Source organism: Thalassophryne amazonica, chromosome 13 (assembly GCF_902500255.1).
Source record: "Thalassophryne amazonica chromosome 13, fThaAma1.1, whole genome shotgun sequence".
Lineage (NCBI taxonomy): Eukaryota > Metazoa > Chordata > Actinopteri > Batrachoidiformes > Batrachoididae > Thalassophryne > Thalassophryne amazonica.
In genome coordinates this window covers 50,162,428-50,174,152 of record NC_047115.1, presented here as the reverse complement: position 1 = coordinate 50,174,152, position 11,725 = coordinate 50,162,428, and the positions used below count along the sequence as shown (strand labels likewise).

The following is an 11,725-nucleotide window of genomic DNA, read 5'->3' as shown; positions in this document are numbered from 1 at the left end:
TTAGTCAGACCAGGCAAACAAATCCAGCAAAGGCTGGCAAGAAAGACGAGGGTAAACAAGCACAAACAGTTCAGCAATAAACAATCACAAGGAGATACAAATGCAAATAGACTATGTGAAAACATTAGATGTACTGGCAGTAAGGGACACAAGAGATTATTTTAAATACACAAACGAGACAATTACTGCAATTACAAACAGGTGTGCAAAGACACAGAAGTAAAGGGATTGAACACAAACACGGAATGAATTATCAGAATAAAATAGGAAGTCAAAAGTGGAAACAAAAACAAGGAAAGCTAAAACAAACCACGACATGACATAGCCTTTAACTATGAAATGAAATATAAAACTTGTAATTTAATATTTCAACCAACACAGAACTGCCAAAAACCTGCAATTCTATGAGGCGGGGTCCGAAAGTGAATCAATCCCCATAGAAGCACATATTTAAATCTCCAACCTTACAGCAGAAATAAACATAATTCCTACCTTGTAAACACACATATATATATATATATATACATATATATATATATATATATATACAGTGAGGAAAATAAGTATTTGAACACCCTGCGATTTTGCAAGTTCTCCCACTTAGAAATCATGGAGGGGTCTGAAATTTTCATCTTAGGTGCACGTCCACTGTGAGAGACATAATCTAAAAAGAAACATCCGGAAATCACAATGTATGATTTTTTAATAATTTATTTGTATGTTACTGCTGCAAATAAATATTTGGACACCTGTGAAAATCAATGTTAATATTTGGTACAGTAGCCTTTTTCTGCCATTACAGAGGTCAAACGTTTCCTGTAGTTTTTCACCAGGTTTGCACACACGGCAGCAGGGATTTTGGTCCTCTCCTCCATACAGATCTTCTCTAGATCTTTCAGGTTTGGAGTTTCAGCTCCCTCCAAAGATTTTCTACTGAGTTCAAGTCTGGAGACTGGCCAGGCCACTCCAGGACCTTGAAATGCTTCTTACGGAGCCCCTCCTTAGTTGCCCTGGCTGTGTGTGTGTGTGTGTGTGTGTGTGTGTGTGTGTGTGTGTGTGTGTGTGTGTGTGTGTGTGTGTGTGTGTGTGTGTGTGTGTGTGTGTGTGTGTGTGTGTGTGTGTGTGTGTGTGTGTGTCATTGTCATGCTGGAAGACCCAACCATGACCCATCTTCAATGCTCTTACTGAGGGAAGGAGGTTGTTTGCCAAAATCTCGCAATACATGACCCCATCCATCCTCCCTTCAATACGGTGCAGTCGTCCTGTTCCCTTTGCAGAAGAGCACCCCCGGAGTATGATGTTTCCACCCCCATGCTTCACGGTTGGGATGGTTTTCTTGGGGTTGTTCTCATCCTCTAAACATGGTAAGTGGAGTTGATTCCAAAAAGTTCTATTCTGGTCTCATCTGACCACATGACCTTCTCCCATGCCTCCTCTGAATCATCCAGATGGTCACTGGTGAACTTCAAATGGGCCTGGACATGTGCTAGCTTGAGCAGGGGGACCTTGCTGCCCTGCAGGATTTTAAACCATGATAGCATCATGTGTTACTAATGTAATCTTTGTGACTGTGGTCCCAGCTCTCTTCACAGTTGTTGTCTTCTACCAAGCTGCTTGCCTGTTGTCCTGTAGTCCATCCCAGCCTTGTGCTGGTCTACAGTTTTGTCCCTGGTGTCCTTAGACAGCTCTTTGGTCTTGGCTATGGTGGACAGGTTGGAGTGTGATTGATTGAGTGTGTGAACAGGTGTCTTTTATACAGGTAACAAATTCAAACAGGTGCAGTTAATACAGGTAAAGAGTGCAGAATAAGAGGGCTTCTTAAAGAAAAATTAACAGGTCTGTGTGAGCCAGAATTCTTGCTGATTGGCAGGTGTTCAAATACTTATTTGCAGCAGTAACATACAAATAAATTATTATAAAATCATACTTTGTGATTTCTGGATTTTTTTTTTTTTTAGATTATGTCTCTCACAGTGGACATGCACCTAAGATGAAAATTTCAGACCCCTCCATGATTTCTAAGTGGGAGAACTTGCAAAATCGCAGGGTGTTCAAATACTTATTTTCCTCACTGTATATATATTTCATCTCCATAGCTAGTTTCATGAGAACTGCATAGGGGGTGAATTTTTATGTAACTCATCCAAAGATATTTTAAGCCACGTAATTATGAATAATTATAGGCATGGTTGCTGAGTGACAGCTCGTGTGCCAGGTCAAGGGCCTGTTTGCACTTTGCGATGACCGCCTGTTGTGCAGTTAAATGTACTAATGGACCATCTAAGACGTCTGTGCTCCAGTATTTACTTTGAGTGATATTTTAACATTATTTAATTTGTATTGCATTATTTAACAGGTATCGATGTAGAGATAACATGCTGGTCATTGTTTTTAATACCCGCATCCAAGCCAACTGTTATAAGAACCATCAGCAAGGCTACCAAAAAAAATGCATCTGAATCAATTATCTGCATTCAGGTGACCTAGCTTGTTAGTCTTACATAGTTAGTAATACTGAGATAATTAGTTGTATGTTGGCCTAGGTCACACTGGACTTACTCATGCTCCACCTCGATACACATGTATGGATTAGTTGGGAAAAACACCTGGAAAAGACTGTAAGAGTCCTGTGCATGTCACGTTGAATACACATCAAGTACCACAGTTGTGCATGTTTACATCGAGCAGTGCTTCAGTGTTGTATCTGATTATGAAGGTTATTCCACACTGTCTATTGACTGTGACCGTTTTACAATGCATATTCAGTGTGGGCTTTTTTGTGTGCATATGTGCATGAGTGCACGCATTTTTTTTTAGTTGGTGGTCGGCGGTTACTGTCTCAGTAGATTTGACCGTCCTCCCGAGAGCACCTGCCTGAAAGCACACCTCATGCTGAATGTTTTCTAATATATAAACTTAGAAATATATATAGGTATTTAAGTGCATATACGAGGTCTATTAAAAAGTATCCAACCTAATTATTTTTTTCAAAAACCATTTGGATTTGAATCACGTGTGATTGCGTCAGACAAGCTTGAACCCTCGTGCGCATGCGTGAGTTTTTCCACGCCTGTCAGTTACGTCATTCGCCTGTGAGCAGGCTTTGAGTGAGGAGTGGTCCACCCCCTCGGCGGATTTTCATTGTCAGGAAATGGCGGAATGATTTGGGCTTTTTTTCCATCAGAATTTTTTCAGAAACTGTTAGAGACTGGCAGCTGGAAACCATTCGAAAAATTTATCTGGCTTTCAGTGAAAATTTTACGGGCTTCACAGAGAATAAGGACTGTTACTACAGCTTTAAGGACAGCTTTAAGGACGGCTTTAAGGACGCTCGGCGCGCCGCGCTCTGTGCCGCCATCGAGAGCCACAAACCACCGGATCATTTCTAAATGGATGGCTCTGTGGAGCCGGGACCGTCGTGAGGAGCGGAGGCTTCACGCGTCGCGGCGGTGCCGCATGGCACACAGAAACGCCGTGATGAAGCCTCACAGGACATGTTCTGGCATGTCCAGGCACATCCACAATTTCTCGGATAATCACTTGATGGAAAAACCACCGACAGCTGTCTGAACGCCATCTCAAAGCCGTCCTGTGAGACCAAAACGGAGGTGGTTTTGTCTCGCTCCATCAGTAAATCGGTCGTGACGCGCAAAGCCTCCGCTCGGCTTTCCATGACAAAATCTCTTGTTAAAAGTGAAACCTGCCGGAAAATGGTTGATGTCCAGCTCTTGTGATAACCAGAGAAATGGCACACGACGGTCCGGCTCCACAGAGCCATCCATTTAGAAATGATCCGGTGGTTTGTGGCTCTCGATGGCGGCACAGAGCGCGGCGCGCCGAGTGTCCTTAAAGCCGTCCTTAAAGCTGTAGTAACAGTCCTTATTCTCTGTGAAGCCCGTAAAATTTTCACCGAAAGCCAGATAAATTTTTCGAATGGTTTCCAGCTGCCAGTCTCTAACAGTTTCTGAAAAAATTCTGATGGAAAAAAAGCCCAAATCATTCCGCCATTTCCTGACAATGAAAATCCGCCGAGGGTGTGGACCACTCCTTACTCAAAGCCTGCTCACAGGCAAATGACGCAACCGACAGGCGTGGAAAAACTCAAGCATGCGCACGAGGGTTCAAGCTTGTCTGACGCAATCACACGTGATTCAAATCCAAATGGTTTTTGAAAAAAAATAATAAGGTCGGATACTTTTCTAATAGACCTCGTAGACTCGTCATTTTAGATTTTTGCAATCCAGATCTTGAGAGCTACAGAGCTCAATGTGAATTTAGTTTAGGAGCTTTTGGAAAGAGCAGAAACAGACATGCACAGCTATTGCGGATAACAATCAAAGAAGCACAACCAGAAGATCTTGAGCAAATCCAATGAAGCTAATAGTGAAAGAAATCCCAATTGTAGAAACAAGAACCTTTTCCCTCTCAACGGTGCATGTCTCACAAGTAATATAAGAAGGTACACGCATCACAAAATCCGATGACACAAGAAACTTAAATGGGAATGACAGAACACCATTTTAAAACCTAAATAAAAAAAGATACAACCACCACAAACTCTCAATCAAAGACTGAAAACATTCACATGACACTGTGCTTTCGAAATACATCTGGGACTTGAAATACAACACCGACTACAAAATCAAATGGAATATCATCAAAAAAACAAGCGCATACAAAGGTGAGCCTTCTTGCTGTTATCTATGTCTGTCTGGGAAACTATGCATCCTGACAGCCCACAGTGACTCGTTCCTGAACAAGAAATCTAAACTGTCAGAGAAAACGTCAATCCAACTGTTCCTAACTGAAAGTTTGTAACACATCTTTTCACACACTAATAATCGCTTAGTTCATGAAACCCAATTTACAATTATTTTCTGTGTGTGTGTGTGAATTGACAAAAAGCTTTCCCCAGCCAGACATTCTATCTATTGTTTAATTCTATCATTACAGTTGTGCTCATAGGTTTACGTACCCTGGCAGAACTTCTTTTTGGCCATTTTTCAGAGAATATGAATGATAACATAAAAAGTTTTTTTCACGCATGGTTAGTAGTTGTGTGAAACCATTTATTGTCAAATTTATTGTTAAGAACCATTTCACGAAAAATGCTCACTTTTCTTGACGTTTTTTTTTTATTTTGCTATTTATAATCTTTGTTATGTGTCGACGCGAGTTGAGGAGCAGACCTGCGTCAGACAGAACCCAGCGCTAAAAATAACCAGAAAGCGGTTCCAACAACAGAAACAATTTATTTTTCACCTGTGCATAATAATGTGTACAAAACTAAAAGAACATCCTTCTGGTGGAGTGACTGTTGGCACGCTCTTAAGCGCCCAAAAGGATAGAAGCCCGGCGTTCCTGGACCCACTACCACCAGACAAACACCCCCCAGGTGGACACGACAAATTGACTCTCTGTGAAGCAAAGAAGAGGTGAGGTAAGTCAGCAGTTACAATATCTTTCAAAAGACACACGCTATCAGCAACACATTCAGGTCTGTATTTTTTAACTTTATGCAAATGAGCAGCTTCTCACAACAAGTGGAGGATCACTTATCCGCACGCCACAGCAGTGAGAAGCAAACTGCACAATTCTCATCACAATTCCAGTATACTGCGTAACAAAACACCAAGTTACTATCAACAATTAGTCGAACACTTAATCACCTTTAATGTGTGCTGACAGCATGTGTCCTCACCCTTCCCTGCTTCACGGGCTCGATGTGTCAAACCCAGGCGCGGTCCTCAGCGTCTCACAAACGGACATCACAAGGTCGAGTTACCGGCAGTTCTGCTTGAATCACACATGCCTTAAATGCAGAACGCCATCCAATTATCTGCTTCAGCTGAAAGTCTTTAAGGTTGCATGTGAGCACCAGTCACAGGTGCTACACATGATGTTGATGAGGGTGAGGATTCTTCAGCCAGCACCTTCTCCACAGACAAATCAGTTCTCATGCCACCTGAAGAGCAAAGAAAAGAAAAGAACACCAAAACATCCAGCCACACCCCCCAACACACAACAGTACCCCCCCATCAACGGGAAACCTCCCGGCGACCGAACAGACCAGGCCCGAGAACAGCTCCTCCCTCCGGGGTCCACGTCAGGAAGCAGACAGCACCACGCTCCTAAGGTCCACCACAGACAGCAGGACAGGCACCGCAGCTGGAAGGCCGGCTGGAATCAACAAAAGCCCCAAAACATTCCCCAGTACAATTCAACACACAGAAAAAAACATAAAACCCACCCAAAACCTCCCCAGGGGACCGTCCCATCAAACCCCGGGAAGAAAAGAAAAACTCCCAAACGCAAAAACCCAACACAGCCCCACAAACACAATACAAACGTAAATGCATAAAAGAAAAACAACAAACAACCCCCCCAGAATGACCTGCAGAGCCCAACCCCCCCCCCCCCAGAAGGCCTTCATCGCCAGTTCCAGGAGGAACAGCCAGAACCACACCCCGGCAACACCAATGACGAACGGTACAAAGGCTCACCGAGGCTGGAGTGGAACCGGGCCCTAACCAAACCAAGAAAAACGCCTCTAACACCCCCCCCCCAGGTGCAGAGGTCTTCTGAGAATGCTCAGCGTGACCAACCTGCACCACCCCACAACCCACAAGACAAACGGTCTTGGGGCAAGTGAGGTTGGGGTTAGGGATGTAGAGAAATAAAAAAAACAACAAAATAAAATGACCCAACAACCCAAACAGAAAATACCTAAAAACACATAAAAAATTAACAATTAAGTGAGCCCAGGCGGACTTCTAACCGCCTAACAATCACTCCACCAGATACGCCTCTGACCCCCCATACAATTATAACCCCTATTTAAAGAAAACAAAACATTTACTCGTGCTAGATTTTTTTTTTTTTTTTTTTTTATGTGTGTTATTTTGCCTGTCCCAGAACACTTGGAGATACGTCACCATTATTTCTCTTGACGCTTACATGTCGGGGCAATACAGTAATCTCTGCTGGTCCGAGCCGCATGGGCTCGTCAACAGGAGGAGCCAGAGGTCCCGTCGGAGGAGCTTCAGTGGGGTGAAGAAGAGGCGGCCCAGATCTGTGAAAGCCCCGAGACGAAAAAACCCGCTCTGATGGGCGTCCTCTCTCGCGTCCACGCTCCTTCATCCGATCATCTAGACGAATCACCAACGATATTAGCTCATCTAAATCGTTTGGCTCGTCACGGACTGCCGGCTCGTCTTTTAATGACTCATTTAACCCATCTACAAACATTCCTCGTAAAGCTGCGGCGCTCCAACCTGACTGAGCAGAAACCAGAGAACATTGCATCACCGCACAAGGCTCCGGACGACAAACAATCGGTTCGGACGCCGAATCTCTGGGTGACGGAGTTATCTGCACTAGTATCGATGATGCCGCAGCTGGAGCAGCAGGAAGCGGAGCGGCTTGCGCTGCAAGCTCCGTAACACGGGCGTCTGTTTGTTTAATTTGGTTTGCGAGATGCTGTAATTGCTCCCATATTTTCTCCAAGTGTTCTTGAACTTTTTCGGCAAAAGGAACCGCTTCTGGCAGTTCTCATGCCATCTGAAGAGCAAAGAAAAGAAAAGAACACCAAAACATCCAGCCACACCCCCCAACACACAACAATCTTCCCCTTCTCCAAACTCTAACCAAATGGATTCATCCCCCCCTTACCAAAAAAGTCCCATTTTCGTATCCCCGTCACAAACTCATAGATTAATGTACTTTTTGTAACCCAGTCCACGAACTGCCGTGAGACTGGGTTGTATCATTCATATTCTTTGAAAAATGGGCAATAAATCCAAAATTCTGCCAGGGTATGTAAACCTATGAGCACAACTGTAGTTTCCAATTTCTTGTATATTTTGTTTATAGTATTTTGCCTATGTAATGATAACTTCCTTTTGACACAAATTCCAGTTAGCATCAATAATTTGTTGAACTGACAAAATGTTTTGGCACTACGCCCAGCCACAGGTTTTAGTTTCTCACTCTACTGTATATTTTTTCTCAAATTTATCCCACATCATGTTTCTTCTTGCAGCTGCTAGCTTGGTGCCTGGACAGAGTACAGTGACGAGGACAAAGCGGGCTTCGCCTTCATATCATATGATATCATAGCATAGTTCCACCTTAGAATTGGAATATAATATATAAGATATACCTTACTGAATTTTCATGTAAGTTTGATCTACAGACAAAACTTAACTGGCAGTCTTGAAGGCAGGCACCTCCACTAACCATCCAACAGGTGGCAGTATGTCTATGGGATATTCTAACAGCAAAACAAAGCTCTTCCATCGATTGAGTGTATCAAAGTTCACCAGGTCCTCATTTTATCTTCTTTTAATTTGGTGAGTTACGTTGTTGAAGTGGCTTTTTTAAAAAATTATTATCTACACAAGATGGCTGGGCAATAACTCACTCACTCACCCACTCATCTAAAGTTTTTTATTGTCCAAGCCCAATTCTGTTACCAGCGCAGGGAAAAGGCTCTCATGAGAGTCTCTATGTCACAACCACAATATTTACAGCACTGTTAAGCATAATGGCCAATGAGTCAAAGTGTTATTTTACAGCTTTGCTCGTCTACGCCTCATATAAGTGATGCATAGTCCATTTGCCAAAATGCAACAACTTGAATAAGTGTGGCATTAAAGGAAAATTTAGAAATAAAAATGATAATTGACAAACAAAGGCAAAAAAATGAGCTTCACAGACAACAACCCCACTGTTTATAGTGTGAGATACTGTAGATCATCTTACTGAATTCTCTCCAATAACCTTTGTTGGTAACCTTTACTTTGATGAAGACATCAATCCCTGGATTGACGTGCACTTTTTCAGTAAAATTTGTCTCAGGACGTGCATGTGAGATAATTCGTTTACTGATTTTGAAAAAACACTTTGCTATTGGTGATTTCAATGCAGCTCTTACAGGAGAAGGAAAGGAGATGGAATTACAATGCAACATTCGAGAAATTCCAGATTAACTTCAAATCCAGAATGTTTCAGATCCATGTCCAAGTCACCAGATTAGGTCTGTTACAATGTACTCTTTATACAATAGGAAGTCCAATTTAGCCTGAAGGCAGCACTAAGGCAACATAAGGTGAAACCTGCAGAATTATAGATAGATAACTGTACAAGAGTCATCAGGAGATGACATGTCCCCCCGGTCCCCACAAATTAGTAATGCAAAGTGTCAGGGGATCACCCAAGTACACGCTTATGCTAAATATCAATTCTTTAGATATGGTGCTAATAAGGGTGGCAATGACAATATCTTGAATATCTCACTATGACTCTGACATTGACCCCAAGGTCACCATAATCAACTGGTGTCGGGGGATCACCCAAGTACACGCTTATGCAAAATATGAATGAAATTGGTCAACTGGTTCTTGAGATATTGCACTAATAACGGTGGCAATAACAATATCTTGTATATCTCACTGTGACCTTGAACACTGTGATCAACTGGTGTCGGGGGGATCACCAAAGTATAACCTTTTGATTCATATGAATGAAACTGGTCAACTGGTTCTTGAGATATCACGCTAGCAACGATGGCAATGGCAATGTCTTCAACAATAATAATGATAATAATAAGAAGAAGAAGAAGAAAAAATGATTTCTTTGTAATCGTACTGGCCAGTAGAATACCACACAAACACAGTTGCAAATGATCATGCAGTATTAAAATGACTGTAAAACACAAGGACTCATACTTTGTCACATTTTTCTTAAAATCCATTTTGAAGTCCTGCGACTAACATACTGAAAAATCTCACGGACATAAAACCCTATTTTCTTATTGATTAGCATTAAAGTTGAATTCATCAAACATTTCATTTATTTATGAATATTTAATCAGGTTTTCATCATTTTAATGCTTTTATGATCCATTAAATGTGCCTAAAATATTTGCACAGTATTAGATAGATAGATAGATAGATAGATAGATAGATAGATAGATAGATAGATAGATAGATAGATAGATAGATAGATAGATAGATAGATAGATAGATAGATAGATAGATAGATAGATAGATAGATAGATAGATAGATAGATAGATAGATAGATAGATAGATAGATAGATAAATGTTTTTTGCTCAAGTCTGTCAAAGTTTCTCTTTAAAGTTTCTACACAACTTCTTGCCATGACTCATTGGTACATTTGAGGACAAAGGCAGTTCATCTTGTATCTTGGTTTCATTATTCGCCAGGAACTGATTTTACTGGCTCATGCATTCACATTCACACCAGCAGTGTCCCGTCCCGCCTGTTCAGACACTCTGTCCACAGAGACATCCCACAGCTGCCTTTCATCCTCAAGCGCAGTCATGACTTTTCTGTAAATCTTACCATTAGCTCCACTTTCACTCTCCCTCTGCTCGTGGAAAGGTCTCATGGTAAAAAAAAAAAATAGGCATTTGCAAAAGTACCCAACTTCCCACGTCATAGAAATTGGCCAGCTACAGCATAATTCGCCCACTCTAGCCATTAACTGTTCTAGTTGCCAGTGGGTAGCGTGTTGAAATGGGTTGGAGACTCTGTTTAACGCAGGGTATGAAATTGTGCAACCTGTGTGGCAAATGGAGCCTTTATTCATATGAACTGCATGTTGACTTGGACTACGTTTTGTATGACCAAAAAATTGTATTTTTTTTTTATGATTCTGACAGTTTTACAGCATATCACAGTATTTTTTAATGTTATTATTTTTAATTACTATCTCTTTACTTGCTGGTTTGGTTTTTGTTTGCTTTTTTCGTGACTGGTCTTGTGGATCATTCTACTGTCAGCGTAAAGAGTACACAAAATATTAACCTTTAGAGCCCTAAGGGAATTTTCTGGATTTTGCTATACTTTAAGAAATTCCAGTTTTAAGTCATTATCTTTTTAAGTCATCATTTTTTAGTATGATGTCGATGTGTTGCATATCAAAATGTTCAGAACTTTCTCAGCTTTCTGAATGTGACACACATTGTGTAAAGATATGTTTTATTCATAGAAATGATGAAAAGTCGACCAGGACACAGGAGAGTGTCATTATGGCTTTAAGCATTAAATTAATCAGACATAATTCCCGGCCTCATTATCATTTAATCTGTCGCCGTAACAGAACATCTCCAAGTTAATGAATTATCATGCTATCTAGTTAATTACCAAGCTTTTATTTTTGGTATTTTAAGTACCTTTGTGGTATTTTAAATATCTTTATGCTAAAACTTTTATACTTTCTCATAACATTTCCAATGCAGGACTTTTACTTTCAGACAATAATTTTGTCGAGTATGTTTACTGTTTGTTCCTTTGTCAGTATGCTACTACATACTCTTGTCCAGTTGGTGGAAGTAATGCACTGAGAGATTTGATATTCACCATTAAACTTACAATAATGAAATGTCCATTGGTGTGAATGTGTCTGTCTATCTATATGTGGCCCTGCAAAGGACTGATGTCCTGTCCAGGGTGTACCCGACCACACGCCCCATGACTGCTGGCATAGGCTCCCCTAGAGTCTCTTAATTAAGAGAATAGTGTCAACTCACAACATGGCGGCATTTTGGGTCCAACTGTGCTGAACTACTGAATGAACCTTTTATGTTTTCAACATTTTTTAAATCTTTAACCACATACAGCAACACATCCAGGTACAGGTGCTATCAAAATATGTATATAAAAATAGTTAAGCTATCAAATTTACATAAATTTACAATT

General features: G+C 41.2%; 1 protein-coding gene across 1 annotated transcript in view; it reads right to left on the bottom strand.

Annotated features, from left to right (window-relative positions):
* slc35f3b (solute carrier family 35 member F3b) overlaps positions 1–11,725 on the bottom strand; it is a 214,089-nt gene that overhangs the window by 185,710 nt on the left and 16,654 nt on the right. The window lies entirely within an intron of this gene.